Raw genomic sequence first — 18,943 nt, forward strand, 5'->3', positions numbered from 1 at the left:
TTTTGTTTAACTTTGGAGAATAATTCTGATGCAGCAGTCTAACCAAGAAACTCTGTCAAGCAGAAGGTTCCAAGGATCAGGTTGGGTGGAGATACAGAAGAAAGTAATTATTTCTATTTAAATCAGCAACCCTTGCCCCCAACTGCTTCCAGGAAAATATGAAGCATAGGGCCCACTGCCTGGTTCTGAGCAGCATGTCTTTATGTCAATCATGGCAGAGCTTAAAGTCCAGCAGTTTGGGAGACATATTCCAATTTCCTCTAGTCCTTTTGACCCAAGGCTTAGCAAGTGGCTGGTCTGCAAATAGAGTTCTCCAGGGTCATGCTAATAGGAAAGATTGTCTCAGTCCATGCCCAGGCTGAAGATAAATCAACCCTCTAGAACGTTGTCTGTGAACTTGACTTAAATACAATTAATTTCTATTCTGAGTATTGTGAAAACAGTTAATGGAAGTCAGTTGGCACAGATTTCAGCCAATGCTCAATTTGTCTCCTTCCCTGTCTGCAACTTTGTTGATCACTTTCAAAAGGTAGTGTTAGCTGGCTTGAGATTAGATTTGTATTTTGTTCTATTGCATTTATATCCTTGGGACCCTTAGAATAATACAACTCTGTATGTTGAGAAACTGCTATGGAAACCAGAAATAAATCATGAAGTTCCCTTAAGGTTTTACTGAAACAGGTGCTGGGATTAAGAAGGCAGAAAATGTTTTTAGGTTATGAATAAGCTGGACAAAAAAAGTAAAAGGAAAATAATTCAGCAGCAAGAATATCCAGAGAGCATGTTCCGTTTCCAGAAGTATGTTTCCTTCTCACTGCGTAACAACCTTTTTCTCATCAGGTCTCAAGTTCTGAGCAATGTTTTTGGCAGCAAGACACCTGTGTGAGCATTGTTTATTTTCTCTATTTTAATGGACTCACTAAATAAAATAGATCAATATTACAATGGTACTTGTTCAGATCTTACAAGTTTAGTGTGTGGCCATTTGATGAATTGGCACTTTCAACATTTTGATGATTATTGTTTTATACACAACAGAGAATTAAAGCTTTTCTTAAAAAAAAATCAAATTTCAGCCAAAGTTCAAAGTTTCTTTTCCACTGCCAAATAGCAAACTGATTTAAGAGTAAACTTAATGTTCCATTGCAGCCAGCTGGGTCCTGTTCTCAGAGAAAGTGTGGTTTGGAAAGAAGGAAGCAACGTTTTCTGTTACATAGATTCCTGAGAGCAGTTCCCATGTAGAGCATCAAAGTTCTGAGTTTTATAGAATCATAGGGAACACAGACTGGATGATAATTCAATGACTCGAGAGTGTAGTGCTGGAAAAGCGCAGCAGGTCAGGCAGCATCCGAGGAGCAGGAGATTCGACATTTTGGGCATAAGCCCTTCATCTCGACTCTGATCTCCAGCATCTGCAGTCCTCACTTTCTCCTGATAATTCAGTGACGTCATGTCATCAGTGGAGATGCAAACTTGGTGTCCACTTGGCCTACATCCAATGCAAATAAAAACCTAGCCCATTATGTGGGGAAATTCAGGGCTGACCTTTGGGTGTTGCTGCGTTTGAGAATGGAAAGCGACCTGCAAGTTAGCTTTGGTATTTCTGGGCAGTAAATGGCAATACCAGGTAGCACGCTGATTCTCCAATGTCTTCCCAGTTCTGCCATTTTCATACAATCCCTACAGTGTGTAAGCAGACCATTCAGCCCATCAAGTCCACACTGACCCTCTGAAGAGCATCCAACTTTAGACTCACACCATCCCTACATTTCCTATGGGTAATCCACCTAACCTATACATCCCTGGACACTGGGCAATTTAGCACAGCCAGCCACCTAATCTACACATCTTTGTACTGTGAAAGGAAGCTGCAGCATCCAGGGAAACCCACACAGACACAGAGAGAATGTGCAAACTCCACACAGACAGTCACACGAGGGTGAAATTGAACCAAGGTCCCTGGCACTATAAGATAGCAGTGCTAACCACTGAGCCACCCTCATCATGAAGGTGAGTTTCTGATCAGTGGGGTTTCTCATCCCATGTGGCAGTTTGACACTTTCAGAGCCTTAGTAGGGCACTGAGAAGAGGTTGGCTGGGATTTTCCAACCTCCAACCTGACAGAGGGGCCAGTTAAGTACATGGAGTTGGGAATCCAACAGCAAGACTAGAGGCCCACCTCACCTGTCCAGGATGGGTGCAGCTGAAAGCCTCCCTATTGAGGGATTCTCTGTACAGGTGTGACCTGGTTGCTTTATGTGTTTTCTCTTAGCCTCACTCCAATTTTCATCAAAATACTGTCTCTCAGTTACTGACCTTTTACTGCAGGCTGCTATTCTCAAACTAGAATGCCTCTCATTGCCTCTGCAGTCTTAAGGGCCCACCTGCGTTCAGCAGATAGAGAATCCCAATTCCATACTGATTAAGGGCATCCCTGTGAAATTATCAGATCATTGTCTATTTTCCTCTCAGAACTAGGAAACAGACACTTATGTTTCCAAACCCAATGCAAAGTTTCAGATCCCAAATGAATCTTTTATTTCTCAACAGAGACATAATTTTGTGTTTTTTTATTATTGCTTCAGCTTTGCTTTCTCCTTCTCCTGTTCTTTGTTTGGGATCTCTCTTTCATTTTCTTTCTTTTTTTGGAGTCTGCCTATCAGCAAATGGTTCATTCATCCTTCTCTGCACTTACTATCAATCCTGAACCTATGACATTTTGGTAAAGGGGGAAATAAAAGCTGTACGTATCAAGCTTGAGCCCAGAGGCTTTTCTTTCCATTCATTCACGAGACGTATTATTACCCACTGCCCCTGGGAAGGTGATGGTGGGCTTCCATTTGATTTCTGGTCCCAGTAGCACTATGAACAAACTTAGTTCATTTTCCATGGCACACTACCAGCTCATATGACCTGGTATTGCAATTTTGCCAAAGCAAGGAGGTGGTGGCAGTGGAATTGCATATATGAGCAATTTAAAGGCTCATTGCCAACAATTATAAAAGGATGCAGCTGCTTAAGAGTAAGTTGCTGCAGAGAGAAAAAGAAATGTTTTCAACCATTTCAAGAATATTTGAAATGTGTTTGCAACGTTTCCAAAGGCTGTATGAGACAAAATACATGCCTGGAAAAATCCAAATACAGCTGAAAGAAATATGGAGACAGCATGTAGATTGTAGCTATGTACTGACTGAGTGCAACACCCCAGTGCTCAGGTGATCAGTTTTAATGCTGTGTACAGTGGACACAACCAGGGAGAGATCCAAGTGAAGATGGTACACCTTAAGGAAGGTGCCAAAACAGGATTTTCCAGGAGTAGAATTTACTACGTAAATGTCATAAAGTGCAGAGTGTCAAACTGTGGTTAATGGCAAGACCTCATGCAATGTTACAGCTCTGTACTTGCTTATGATGCATATCCATACTGTGGCAGGACACACATTAAAGCTCCAGCTGAAACTCTTGCACATACACATCTTCAAAACCATTGCAATCCAGGCTACTTGCAATCTGTATTGTCAACTCAGAACAATGGGTCAGGATAACTGACAAGGTTGCTTTCAATGTCTTTTCTATTTGAGGAAATATATCAGTTTGGTGGCATTGAGTGGTGTGTCATTCTACACCAGCTTTTCAGTACAAAAGGAAAATAAATTGCTGGCCAAGATTTACCAACGCATCAGTCACCGATTTGATGTATGTGTGGGCAGATGCTGCTTATGTTTCACATGATTTGGAGATGCCGGTGTTGGACTGGGGTGGACAAAGTTAAAAATCACACAACACCAGGTTATAGTCCAACAGGTTTAATTGGAAGCACACTAGCTTTCGGAGTGATGCTCCTTCATCAGGTGATTGTGCAGGGCTCAATCCTAACACAGAATTTATAGCAAAAATTTACAGTGTGATGTAACTGAAATTATACATTGAAAAATCGATTGTTAAGTCTTTCATCTGTTAGTTTCGCTTCTTTCATGTGTAAATCACAAAACCTTTTTTTAAAAAAAATGTTGCATTCTCGGATTAGCTGTTAACAATGGTGATAGCTGGACAATATGTTGAAGGTGTTGGCCCCCTGTGTTCTCTGTCTAGGCCATGATGTTTAGATTGATTCTAATCTAAAAAGTGAGATAACGGAGTTGTCAACAATCAATAAACAGGAGGGTTCCCTCCCAGTTGGGGAACACTTCAGTGGTCCAGAACATTCAGCCTCGGACCTTCGGGTGACCATCCTCCAAGGTGGACTTTGGGACAGGCAGCAGAGAAAAGTGGCCGAGCAGAGGCTGATAGCTAAGTTCGGTATCCATAGGGAGGGCCTCAACCGGGACCTTGGGTTCATGTCATATTACAGGTGATCACCATTGCACTATATACACACACAGATACTCCTACACACACACACACAGATACTCCTACCTACACACACACACACACACACACACACACACACACATGCACCCCCTCACATACTTAAGACACTCTGCACTCACTACACACACACACACTTTCTCACACTCATAACTCCCAACCCAGACAGACAAACACACACACACACACACATTTTGTGGGGTGAATTTGTACTTTGCTCAAAAAGTGCATGAATTTATGTAAAAAAAAACTCCGTTATCTCACTTTTTAGATTAGAATCAATCTAAACATCATGGCCTAGACAGAGAACACAGGGGGCTAACACCTTCAATATATTGTCCAGCTATCACCATTGTTAACAGCTAACCCGAGAATGCAACGTTTTAAACAAAAGGTTTTGTGATTTACACATGGAAGAAGTGAAACTAACAGATGAAAGACTTAACAGACAATCAATTTTTCAATGTATAATTTCAGTTACATCACACTGCAAATTTTTGCTATAAATTCTGTGTTAGGATCGAGCCCTCCACTATCACCTGATGAAGGAGCGTCGCTCCGAAAGCTCGTGTGCTTCCAATTAAACCTGTTGGACTATAACCTGGTATTGTGTGATTTTTAACTATTTTGACATCAAAGCCACATTTGTTGAGTATGGATCAAGGAGCCCAAGAAAAACAGGAGTTAATGGGAATTAGGGATTAAACTTTCTGCTGGTTGGAATCATGTCTAGCACAAAGGAAAATGGTTGTGTTTCTTGAGGTCAATCATCTCAGTGCCAGGACGTCACCAGGAGTTCCTTTGGCTAGTGTCCCAGACTGACATCTTCAGTTGCTTCAAGGACTTTCTCCACATTAATTGGGTGAGAGTGATGATGTTTGCTGATGGCTGCACAATGTTCAGCATCATTTTTGACTCTCAGATTCTGAAACAGTCCCAGTCTATATGTAGTAAAACCTGGCCATTCATCAGGGCTTAAGTGGAACATTCATGCCACACGAGTGACAGGCAATAACCATCTACAACAAGAGAGAATCCAACAATTACCACCTGACATTTAGTGGCATTATAATTGCTGAATGTCCTCACTATCAACATCCTAGAGGTTACCATTGACTAGAAACTGAACTGGACCAGCCAAACAAATATACTGGCTGCGAAAGGAGAGCTAATGGCCTGGTGGGATAATTGGTAGACTATTAATGTGCTTGGGACCTGGGTTCAAATCCCGCCATAGCAGATGGTGGAATTTAAATTTAATTTTTAAAATCTGGAACTGAGAATCTACTCATGACCACAAAATAATTTTTGATTGTCAGAAAAGCTCATCTAGCTCACTAATATCCTTCAGGGAAGGAAATCTACCATCTTCACCTGGTCAGACCTACATATGACTCTAGTCCCACAGCAATTTGTTGACTCTGAATTGCCCTGTGAATGGTCATGTCAGTTATGTCATTCACTGTGAAGTCTCAACAAAGGAATGAAACCAGATTGGCCACATGAAATTGACCAAGGCACTGGAAATGATAACTGCAGAAACAGCCCTTTTGACCCCGCCAAGTCCTCCTTACTAACATCTGGGCGAGCACCAAGATTGGGAGAGCTATCTCATTATCTCAGAGCCATCATCAGGCTGACATTGTTATACTCACTCATCCTACCTAACAGACAATGTCCCAGTTACCACCATTACCATCCCTGGACATATAATGTCCCACCATCAGGACAGACCCAGCAGAGGTGGTGGCAGAGTGGTTATACAGTAAGGAGGGAGTTGCCCTGGGAGTTCTCAACATTGCATGCCAAACAGCAAAAGCAGCAAGTGATACACAGCTGAGTGATCCACAACCAACAGATCAGCTCTAGGCGATCAATGAAGTTCTTCCATATCCAGCCACGAATGGTGGTAGACAATTAATCAACTCACTGGAGGAGGATTCTCTACAAATACCCCCATTCTCAATGACAGGGAGCCCAAAACAACAATGCAAAAGATCATGTTGAAGGTTTCACAGTAATCTTCAGCTAGAATTGCCCACATGGATGATCCACCTTTCCTCCTCCTCCAGTGGTCCCCAGTGTTAGAGGTACCAGTCTTCAGCCATTTTGATTCTCTCCATGTGATTTCAAGAAATACTTGGATGCTTTGGATACTGCAAAGGCTGTGGGGTCTGATAATGTTATGACAATAATACTGAAGACTTGTGCTCCAGAACTTGCCGCACCCCTAGCCAGGCTTTTCCAGTAGACTTACAACACTGGCATCTACCTGACAACATGGAAAATTACTGAGGTGTGTCCTGTAAACAACAAGCAGGACAAATCCAACCGGCCAATTACCACCCATCAGTATACTCTCAATCATCAATAAAGTGATGGAAGGTGTCATCAACAGCACTATCAAACAGCATCTGCTCAGCAATAACCTGCTCACTGACATCCAGTTTGGGTTCTGCCAGGGCCACTTAGCTCCTGACTTCTTTACAACCTTGGTTCAAATATGGACAAAAGAGTTGAATTCCAGAGGTAAGATGAGAGTGACAGCCCTTGATTTCAAGGCTGTAATCAACTGAATGTGGCATTAAGGACCCCTAGCAAAAACTGGAATTAGTAAGTATGAGGGACCAAACTCTCCGCTGGTTGGAGTCATACCTGGGACATAAGATGATGATCATGGTCACTGGAGATGAGTCATCTCAGCTCCAGGATAGCTCTGCAGGAGTTCCTCAGGATAGTGTCCTAAGCCCAACCATCTTTAGCTGCTTCATTAATGACCTTCCCTCCTTCATAATGTCAGAAGTGGAATGTTCACTGATGATAGCACAATGTTCAGCACCACTTCAACTCCTCAGCTGTCCATGTTCAAATGCAACAAAATTTGGACAACATCCAGACATGAATTGACAAGTGGCAAGTAACATCAGCACCACACAAATGCCAGGCTATGACCATCATCAATAAGAGACAATCTAACCACTGTCCCTTAACTTTCAATGGTGTCTCCACTATCAATATAGAGTCATAGAGTCATAGCTATGTACAGCACAGAAACAGACCCTTCGGTCCAACCCATCTATGCCAACCAGATATCCCAACCCAATCTAGTCCCATCTGCCAGCATCCGGCCCATATTCCTCCAAACCCTTCCTATTCATATACCCATCCAGAGGCCTTTTCAACGCTTCAAGTGTACCAGCCTCCACCACTTCCTCTGGCAGCTCATTCCATACATGTACCACCCTCTGTGTGAAAAAGTTGCCCTTAGGTCTCTTTTATATCTTTCCCCTTTCACCATAAACCTATGCCGTCTAGTTCTGGACTCCCCCAACCCAGGCGAAATACTTTGTTTATTTATCCTACCCGTGCCCCTCATGATTTTATAAACCTCTCTAAGGTCTCCCCTCAGCCTCCGACACTCCAGGGAAAACAGCCCCAGCCTATTCAACCTCTCCCTATAGCTCAAATCCTCCAACCTTTGCAACATCCTTGTAAATCTTTTCTGAACCCTTTCAAGTTTCACAACATCTTTCTGATAGGAAGGAAACCAGAATTGCACGCAATATTCCAACAGTGGCCAAACCAATGTCCTGTACAGCTGCAACATGACCTCCCAATTCCTGTACTTAATACTCTGACCAATAAAGGAAAGTATACCAAATGCCTTCTTCACTATTCTATCTACCTGCGACAGTACTTTCAAGGAGCTATGAGCTTGCACTCTGAGGTCTTTTTGTTCAGAAACACTCCCTAGAACTTTACCATTAAGTGTATAAGTCCTGCTAAGATTTGCTTTCCCAAAATACAGCACCTTCCATTTATCTAAATTAAACTCCATCTGCCACTCAGCCCATTTCCAGAGACAGTATATTCCTGGTAGGGTGAAAGAAAAGGCTGGTAGGTGTAGAGCATACTGGATGACTAAAGACATTGGGCGTTTGGTTAAGAAAAAGAAGGAAGCATATGTCAGGTATAGACAGGATAGATCAAGTGAATCTGTGAAAACCTATAAAGGCAGTAGGAGTATATTTAAGTGGGAATCTGGCAGGTAAAAAGGGGACATGAGATAGTTGTGGAAAATAGAGTTAAGGAGAATCCAAAGAGTTTTACAAATACATTAAGGACAAAAGTGTACTAGGGACAGAATAGAGACCTTCAGAAATCAGCAAGGCAATGTTTGTATGGAGCCGCAGGAGATGGGGGAGATACTAAATGAGTACTTTGCGTCAGTGTTTACTGTGGAAAAGGACATGGGATATATACAATATAGAGAAATAGATGGTGACATCTTGAAAAATGTCCATATTACAGAGAAGGAAGTGTTGAATGTCTTGAAATGCATAAAAGTGTATAAATCTCCAGGACCTGATCAGGTGTGCCCTAGAAGTCTGTGAGAAGCTAAGGAAGTGATTGCTGGACCCCTTACTGAGATATTTGTATCATTGATAGTTACAGGTGAGGTGCCAGACATCTGGAGGTTGGCTAACATGGTGCCACTGTTTAAGAAAGGTGGTAAGGACAAGCCAGAGAGCTATAGACCAGTGAGCGTGACATCGGTGGTGGGCAAGTTGTTGGAGGGAATTCTGAGGGACAGGATGTACACGTATTTGGAAAGGCAAGGACTGATTCGAGATAGTCAACTTGGCTTTGTGCGTGGAAAATCATGTCTCAAAAACTTGATTGAGTTTTTTGAAGAACATCTTGTGGATTACCATTCACTAGAAACTCAGTTGCTACAAGAACAAGTCAGAGGCTTGGAATATTGTGGTGAGTAACCCACATTCAGACTCTCCAAACCTTGGCCACCTTTGGTATAAAGTGCAAGTCAAGAGTATGATGGAATATACCCCACTTACATGGATGGGTGCAGCTTCAGTAATGTTCAAGAAGCTTGACAACATTCAGGACAAAGCAGCCCACTGATTGACACCTCATTCACAAGCATTATTCCTCCACCACTGGCACTCAGTCTCAGCCATGTGTACAAGAATCACTGCAGAAATTCATCCAAGAACCTTACACATCACCTTCCAAACTTATGGCCACTTCCATCTAGAAGGACAAGGGCAACATATGCATGGAAGTACCAGCCTTTCAAGTTCCCCTCGAAGCCACTCCTTATACTGACTTGGACATATATTACCGTTCTTTCATTGTCGCTCAGTCAAATTCCTGGAATGCCCTCCATAAAGGCATTATGGGTCAATGTACAGCACCTGGACTGCAGTAGTTCAAGAAGGCACCTCACCACTACCTTCTCTAGGGCAAGTAGGGACGGACAATAAACGCTGGCCCAGCCAGTGACATCCATATTTCACAAGTGAACAGCAAAGAGCAGGTCAGTCACTGAGTTGTATGACAAGTAACTTATCTCCTGTCTCCCAGTGCCTGTCCACAATCTACAAGGTACAGGTCAGGAGTGTGATAGAATGCTGTTAATTTCCGAGACAAATGTAACCTCAACAACACTCAAGACCTTGACAGCCTTCAGGACAAAACTGTCTTCTTGATAAACACCCGATTCACCACCTTCAAAATCCACTACATTCATCACTGTCACACAGTTACAGTAGTGTTTACCATCGACTAGATGCACTGCATCCAAGGGTCCTTTGACAGTATCTTCCAAATTCACTTTCATCTAGAAGTACAAGGACAGCAGATACATGCCATCACCTGCAAGTTCCCCTCTAAGCCATACACCATCCTGACTTGGAAGTATATCATTGTTCCTTCAATGCTGAGGGATATAAGATTTGGAACTCCCTTTTTAACAGTATTTTGGGTTTCCTTACAGCCCCTGGACCACAATAGGTGAGGAAGGCAGGTCTTCACCATTTTCTCAAGAGTAATTTGAGATTGGGTAATAAATGCTGGCCCAACCAGCAACACCAGCATCCCATTTACAAATTAAAAGCAGTCACCCAGAGGGAAATGGAGACCAAATATTGAAACTAATCCAATATATTTTTCTCTCAAGCCTATCAATCCATGTGTCATAAGATGAAAATATGTCATAAAGTTAACAGATCTGAATTAATTCATCAAAACTCTTAATACAACAGAAGTCTTAAAACACTAGCAGCTCTGTGTTTGGACAAAGACATGCAAAGTTATACATAAATCTTACCCATGCAGCAATAAAGCAAGAAACGAGCTAACAAATTGTTCTTACTCTACTTAATTATATTTCTCCATATACTTTGAAGGACAAAGTTGAACCTGAAATGTCAAAAAAAGGATACTTGCAAAACTGACAATCCAAATATGGCAGACTGATTCTCTCAAATCCTGTTTTGTTTCCATGATCAATTCCAAGTTGAAACACACCTGTGAGTGTATAAGTCAGAGGAACTGTTTCCAAGGAACTGGAAGGGATTATTTCTAATACCTGAGTGTGATCTCCAGATGACTGTTATTAGACTGTCCACCTTGATAGAAGTGGCACATGCAGCTTTGAAATTGTATCTTTATATCAACTTCTTTAGGTTTGGGCAGGACAATTCATTCAACTGATGAAAAGACATCATCAGGTTATTGATCTCATAGCTGTTTTTGTACGGTTGCTATGCACAATTTAGCAGCTGCCTTTGTCTAGGAAGCAAATGAAGTTATTATTCAAAAATATTCTGCTGTCTAGGCGATGATATTGGGAAATTCTGAGGACATTATTTTGGCAGAAATGCCTCACAGTACTCAGGGTGATTATCACATTGGGAAGACCAAATTAACTCTGCTGGGAATGTATCTTGTTGCAATCTGATCTGAAAACAAAAAATGCTGGAGATCACAGCAGGTCAGACAGCATCCATGAAGAGAAAGCAAGTTAACATTTAAGTCTAGATGACTCTTCATCAGAACTGACCTTGCCAGTCAAATCTAGGAAACAGAACCTTTACCTGCACATCCACCACAGTGTTCCATAGGGATCGGTATCGGGTCTACTTTTGTTTGCCAGTTATATAAACGATTTGGATGAGAGTAAAGGAAGCATGGTTAATAAGTTTGCCGATGACATCAAAATTTATGGCATAGTAGACATTGAAGAAGGTTATCCAACATTACAAAGATCAAGATCAATTGGGCTAATGGGCTGGGGAGTAGCAGATGGAGTTTAATTTGGACAAATGTGACGTGTTGCATTTTGATAAAATAAAGAAGGACAGGACTTATATAATTAATGGTAGGGCCTTTGATAGAATAGAATAGAATAGAATAGAATTGGATATGTAGGTTTATAAAATAGATAAGGTGAATTCACAAAGGTCTTTTCCCTAGGGTGGGGGAATTCAAAACCAAGGGGCATATTTTTAAGGTGGAAGAAGAAAATTTAAAAAGAAAATGAGGAGGAACCTTTTTTTTTACATGAACAGTAGAAAGTATGAGGAATAAACTGCCAGAGGAGGTGATGGATGTAGGTACAGTTACAATGTTTAAAAAACATTTGGATAAGTACATGAGTAGGAAATTTGGGCCAAATGCAGGCAGGTGGGACTAGTTTAATTTGGGAACACTGCCAGCTGGGACTAGTTTGACCTAAGGACTGTTTCCATGCTCTCTGATTCTATGATTCTGTGAGATGTGGCGGGAACATCTCGGAGCTCACTGAAGAACTCAACACTATTTGAGGCCCAGCATGAGTCAATGTGAGGTTGTCAGAAGGTCCAAACATGTGTGCTAAAAGGTAATATAATTGATCCCAAAGGGACTCAATCACCTTCTTTACTGTTGAGTTGTTTCTGTGTGAGATTAAGACTGTAATCTATTTTTCATCAGTTCATGTAGACTTAAAGGGACTCCATAGCCAGAGAATAGTTGATAAGACTGGAAAAGATATTGTTGAGATTCCTTTACAAACCCAACTAACCCAACTCAACTGTGGTGGTGATCCACTCCTGAAATACAAAATGGATCTCGGATCTTGGCAAAGGTCTTTGTGACTGTCATGTAGTTGATAAGACGCTTTCTATGCACTTGATTAGTGTGGTGGTTATTTTTTCAAGTTGATATGGTAGTAAAATGGTTTCTTTCATTTCAGGATCTGGAATATTCTATTTAGATTGCAGGAGATGTTCTAGAGTCCAATTGCTACAAGGGGCCCTCTTGTGTCCAGTTACCAATTTGCAATTTCAACTGCTATCCCTTTACCCCCTCAAAATTTGAAAGTGACAAGAGTTCTCTCCAAAAAGGAGTCTAGTTAATAGCAACTGGATAATGTAACAAAGTGACCACGGGTGACCACATGACTCTCTGTAATAGATTATGCTAAAACTAAATCCATCATGAAAAACACTACACTTAGAATTATCAATACCGGCAAATGATTTGGAGATTTCTTAAATTTTGAGGATATTTTCCAGGAGGTTTAACAGTGTTTGAGGTGGGACTAAATAACAGGAAAATAGATGGGAGCAACACAGGTTTAATTCCAGTGTTGTTTGGGTCTCATACTTACTTTGGAGATCATCCTGGAAAATTTACACCAGAATGAGGAATCTGGGAATAGACAAAGCACCTGAAGCATTTCGAGATGTTATTTCATTCAATCAAGCCAAACTGGTGATAGGTTACAGGCTGCTTTATCATTTGTTAATACCATTTCAAAGACAATACGTCAATAACATTTGTAACAGATGTTTATGAAACTTTCTCAGCAAAGGAAATGCTCAAACAAAACCACTCACTTAGCAAGGGACACACATTTAAAGTAATCAGTGGTCTTTTAAGGTGATTGGTGAAAGGATTGGAGGGGATATGAGGAAAAATAGATGGGGGATGAATGAAATTCACTGCCTGGTTTGGTGGATACCCTCAACTCAATTAAAATAAATCTAGATCTCCATCTGAACTGTTGCAGTCTGCAAGGCTACAAACCAGGTAACAGAAAGTCAGATCAGAATGAATGGCTCATTTACTTGGCCATTGCAGATGGAATGAAAGTGTCTTTCCATTTGATCGCTTCAACCTTCAACCAATAAATCAGCACATCACTGCAAAGGATAAGACTGAATCATTTGCATTGATCTTTAAACAGAAATTGAGATTGTGGTGCTGGAAAAGCACTCCTGATGAAGGGCTTTTGCCTGAAACATCGATTTTTCTGCTCCTCAGATGCGGCCTGACTTGCTGTGCTTTTCCAGCACCACACTCTCGACTCTAATCTCCAGCATCTGCAGTCCTCGCTTTCGCCTCTTTAACCAGAAGTGTTGAGTGGAGGATCCATCTTGGCTCCTCCAGTGTTCCCACCATCACAAATGTCAGTTTTCAGTCAATTTGATTCACTGCACTTGAAGTCAGGAAACAGTTGGAGGCACTGGATACTGGAAAGGCTATGGGCCCTGACTACATTCCAGCAATAGTATTGCAGACTTCTGCATCAGAACTAGCCCCACCCCGAGCTAAGACATTTCAGTACAGTTATAACACTGGCATCGACCTGATCATGTGGAAAGTTACCCAGCTATGTCAAATTCAAATTCAAACTAGCCAACCAATACCCCATCAACCTACTGTCAATCATCTATAATGTTAAAGAAGGGATCATGAGCAGTGCTATCGAGCATCATTTACTTCGCAATAACCTGCTTACGGATGTTGAAAATTAGTTATTTCAGACCACTGAAGTTCCAACTTCAGTTCAGTCATAATCCAAAGTTAGACAAAAGAGCTGGCCACATTACATGAGGTAAGAGTAAAATCAAGGCAGCATTTGACCATGTTTGGTAACAAGGAACATTGAAGGAAATGGGAATAATGTGGAAAGCTTTAGATTGACAAGAGTCATCCAATTCAAAAGAAGCTGATTATGATTGTTGGAGGTCAGTAGGAGATCCTTGGGGTCGATATTGACTCATCAACTGTGAAGAGATGTTATTACACACTTTTGAAGCGTGGGACTTGAACCCAGGCCTCCTAGCCCAGATATGCGGACACCCAATTGCACTACAAGAGCTCCAAGTTCCTCAGCATAGATACTTTTCAATTTACCTGTTGAGAGATGTAATCCTCTGGAGCAGGTGGGTCTTGCATCCAGGTCTCCTGATGCAAGACCCACCTCAGGACACTATCACTACTTTACAAGAACCCACAGATCCTCAGAATCCTCAAGTATCTTCAGTTGCTTCATCAATGACTTGCCTCCATCAAAATGTCATAACTGAGGATGTTCACTGACAGTTGCACTATGTTCAGTACAGTTTGTGACTCCTCAGATACTAAAGCAGTCCATGTCCAAATGCAGCAAGACCTGAACAGTGTCCACACTTGGTCTGATAAATGGAAAATGACATTCAAGAACCACACATCTCCCACAAGAGAGAATTAACTTCCATTCCTTGACATTCAATGTCATTACCATGGCTAAATTCCCTATATCAGTATTCTGGGGGTTCCAATTAACTGGAAACTGAACTGGACTAGACATATAAAACTGTGACATATAAAACTAAGACAGCAAACTGGGAATCTTTCATCAAATAACTCACCTCCTATCTCTTCAAAACCTATTCATCATCTACAAAGCACAAGTCAAGAATGTGACAATATTCTCCATCTATTTATGAGAGAGTCTGTAACAACACTCAAGAAGTTTAACACCATTCAGGTCAAAGCAGCCTACTTGATTGGCATGCCATCCACCCCTTCTACATTCACTCCCTTCGCTGCTGTTTCATAAAAGTGTGTAGCTGATTCAAGACACATTGCAGCAAGTCAGCAAGGTTCCTTTCTCAGCATGTTTGAAATCTGTGACTTCTGCCAGTGGCTGCAAGTTCCCCTCTGAGTCACACATAATCATGACTTGGCCTTACTTTGCCATTCCTTCATGGACTAACATCCTGGAACCCTGTTTCTAAAAGCACTATTTGTTTACCTGCACCTGAAGGCAACACCAGTTTGAGAATGTGGCTCACCACCACCTTCTCAAATAAGGGCTGGGCACTACATGCTGGAGTTAAATAGATGTTCATTTTCATATGAATTTGAAATTCATACATTTTCAAATCACCTCATTAAAATTTGTGGGGGTGGGGTATTGCCACTTACACAATGTAATCTGGAAAGGCAGGAATTATTCAAAACTGCCTGCATTCTGCTGCTAAACTATTTTAAAGAGCACCATATACATTTCTGCAGAGCATCCTGAGTGATGTACATTTTAAAATTCATCTGAAAATTAGGTCTGCATAATTACCTATGATAGCCTATATTTCAAAATAATGCAAGAACGCAATTTCTTATTCGGAGTTTTAAAATTTGCTCAGATAAAATACACTGTTGTTATAGTAATCTGCAAAGTGTAATGGTTTAAAATAACTATAATCCACAGATGTCTAATAAAGAAATATTTATATAAAGAGAGAGAAAATGAACCTGCTGGAATCAATAAATTATTCACCTACCTTGTGTCTCTCTGTACCTTTTATCTTTTCTCCAGCAGGTACTCTGTGGCTTTTCCTAGGCTCTTCCTATCTCAATGTTTCCTGTCCTCCATTTTGACCAGAAACTGAACTAGACTGGCCATTTAAATACAGTTGTTCCAACAGCAGGTCAGAAGGTAGGAATACTGTGACAAATAACTTATCTCCTGACCTCCCCAAAGACTGTCCACCATCTATAATATTCAAATCAGGAGTGTGATAGAAATACTCCCCATTTGTCTGGGTGCAGCTCTAACAACACTGAAGAAGAGTGACACCATCCTGGACAAAGCAGCCCACTTGATTGGCACCACATCCACAAGCATCCACTCATTCCACCATTGACGCTTAGTAGCAGCAGTGTGTACTATTTACAATATGCACTGCAGAAATTTGCCAAAGTTCCTTAGACAACACCTTCCAAACCCATGACCACTGCCACTTAAAAGGACAAGGGCAGTAAATATATAAGAACAATACCACTTGCTAGTTCCCTTGCAAGCTACCAACATCTTCACTTGCAAGTACACCACTCTTCGTTCTGTGTCACTGGGTCAAAATCCTGGAATTTCCTTCTTACTGTGGGTCTACCAACAGCACATGAACTGCAGAAGTTTAAGAAAGCAGCTTACCATCACCTGTTCAAGATCAACTAGGGAGGGAAATAAAATGCTGGCCCAGCCAACATGCCCACATCCCATTAGTGAATAAAAAAGATTGTCCTGCTAAATTTGTAGTCATTGTAATTTTCTTCTGTAATTATATTTTTGACCTCCTTATAGCCAATTATTGCCTCTTTCCCAGCACTTTGGTCACTGTGTCTCTGCAGACCTCCCCATAGTTAAACCAGAATTGGTGACATAGTGGTAACGTCACTGGACTAGTGGTCTGGGGTAGGGGAAATTAGAATGCAATACAAATCTGAAATAAAATGCTAGCCTGAAGAAGTCCATGGCAGTATTATTGTCAGAAAACTTGTTTGGTTCACTAATGTCCTTTCAGGAAGGAACTCTGTCGGCCATCTGGTCTATACGTAACTCCAGACCAAAAGCAATGCAACTGCCCTAAAATGCCCTCTGGCCAAATAGGTATGGACAATAATTGCCAGCCTAGCCAGAGGTGTCCACATCCCATGAACATATTTTTGTAAAAGAATCATTATGTTCTTTCCTACCTCCTACCTATAAGCATTGTGTCTTTTCCTTATATTTACTGTGCCATATGCATTCATAGTCCTTTAGTTGTCATGACTTTAAAACCTTTTCCCAGTTCCACAGTTATAATCAAGTCCATTTACCCTGACCTATCCACTGCTACACATCACTTGATCAGACAAATGTAGTTATGAACTTCTTCCATGTTTATCCACGCAGAAACATCTACAGTTCACCATTTAGATTTAAAAATAAAATTCCACTGATTGTGCCTCCACTACCTAACTCTTTTTTATACTTTAAGATCAATTCACCTCTGGCAGAGTTACACTGGGATGCACCACTGCATCATATCATTTCATGTCCGGGTACGTGAATTGATAGAAAATAACAAGATGTGTTCCCAATAAATAAATCTTGATAAATCAACCCTTCATTTTCATTTTTGTTGTCAATATACACTAAGGGCATATAATCTGGTTTTAAATAGAGCAAGGTTATATGGTTGAATATATGTCACATGTTTGCAGAGTTCCTAAACTGCAATATGGTTTTCTTAATGAACCAAATTTTGTTTGTGTAGACCACCAGCCAGGTGTTCCAGCAACCAGGGTTGTCTCTGTTGTGGATATAATTAATCAGTTATTATTGCCAGTGCTTGGAATATTCCAAACCTTAGGCGAACAAGAGGTTAAATCACCACTAGTCATCTCTCTCTCTCTCTAACGAGAGAGCAGCCTATGGTCCGATAGGACTTTACCATTTAGTTATTTACCCAGGCCATCCTTCACCATTTCCAATCATTTACTCTTACAACGATTTTTTTTAAAACACAAGTATCAATTTATAATAACATCAAGTTGTGCTTTGCCCAGCTATGTGGATTTATGCTGGTTGTAACTCATTTGCATGTTAATTTCCATAGTCAAGTCTTATTTGCATTATGGCAACATGTTAAGTAACACTTCACAGACAGCATTGCAATCCCTATTATTCTTTGATTCTATGTTCCATATATTGATGTTGACATATGTTTGCACTTTGTGAAAGATATTTGTCATTCCTCCTGACTTCTTCCATGGTTCCAGGATTTGAGAAGCAATACTTCTCATTTAGCAACTCAGCAATTAAGCATTCTGGATCCTGAACTTTGAGATTTTAACTCTTGGTGATTAAATTATCCTGTTTTCTCCCTTGGGGTTGCATCCCTTAACTTAAACATCTCCATGGAATGAACCTTTCTGAACTGAATTATTAGGCCCTAGTTTCATGCTAATTGCTGACAGGAAGTGGATAGGCAATCAGCTTTAGTTTATTTGCTGACAGGAAGTAGATAGGCCATCAGCTAGTTTATCTGATTCTTTACTTGAAGGTTTCCTCCTATTTTGAATTTGCTTCAAAAATTTGGGATTTTGTTTTTAAATCAGACTGATTTTAACAATGTATTAAATAGCAACTTGTGCCATTTGATATATTGAAGAAATCTAGCCAACCTCTGCATCATGAATATTTTGCTTTCAATGCTTTTAGGGCCCATTCTGTCAACAAATGTGTTTCCGATTCCCATAAATAAGATGCATGCCAGAACTAACAATGCTTTTCAGAACAAAAACAGCCATTTCTGGAAAAGCTCAACATGTCTGGCAGCATCTTATGGACAGAAATTAGAGTTAGTGTTTTGTATCAAGTGACCTTTCCTCAGAACCTCAGAACTAGCCATGACTTATGACTTGGTTTCTTAAAATATCAATGATTTTCTGTATCAATCACAAGTTTGCTTCCTGACTTCTTTAGTGGCACACGTTATTAGATTAGATTACTTACAGTGCGGAAACAGGCCCTTTGGGCCAACAAGTCCACACCGACCCGCTGAAGCGCAACCCACCCATACCCCTACATTTGCTCCTTACCTAACACTACGGCCAATTCACCTGACCTGCACATCTTTGGACTGTGGGAGGAAACCGGAGCACCCGGAGGGAACCCACACAGACACAGGGAGAA

The sequence above is a fragment of the Hemiscyllium ocellatum genome, chromosome 2, assembly GCF_020745735.1.
Source record: "Hemiscyllium ocellatum isolate sHemOce1 chromosome 2, sHemOce1.pat.X.cur, whole genome shotgun sequence".
Classification (NCBI taxonomy): domain Eukaryota; kingdom Metazoa; phylum Chordata; class Chondrichthyes; order Orectolobiformes; family Hemiscylliidae; genus Hemiscyllium; species Hemiscyllium ocellatum.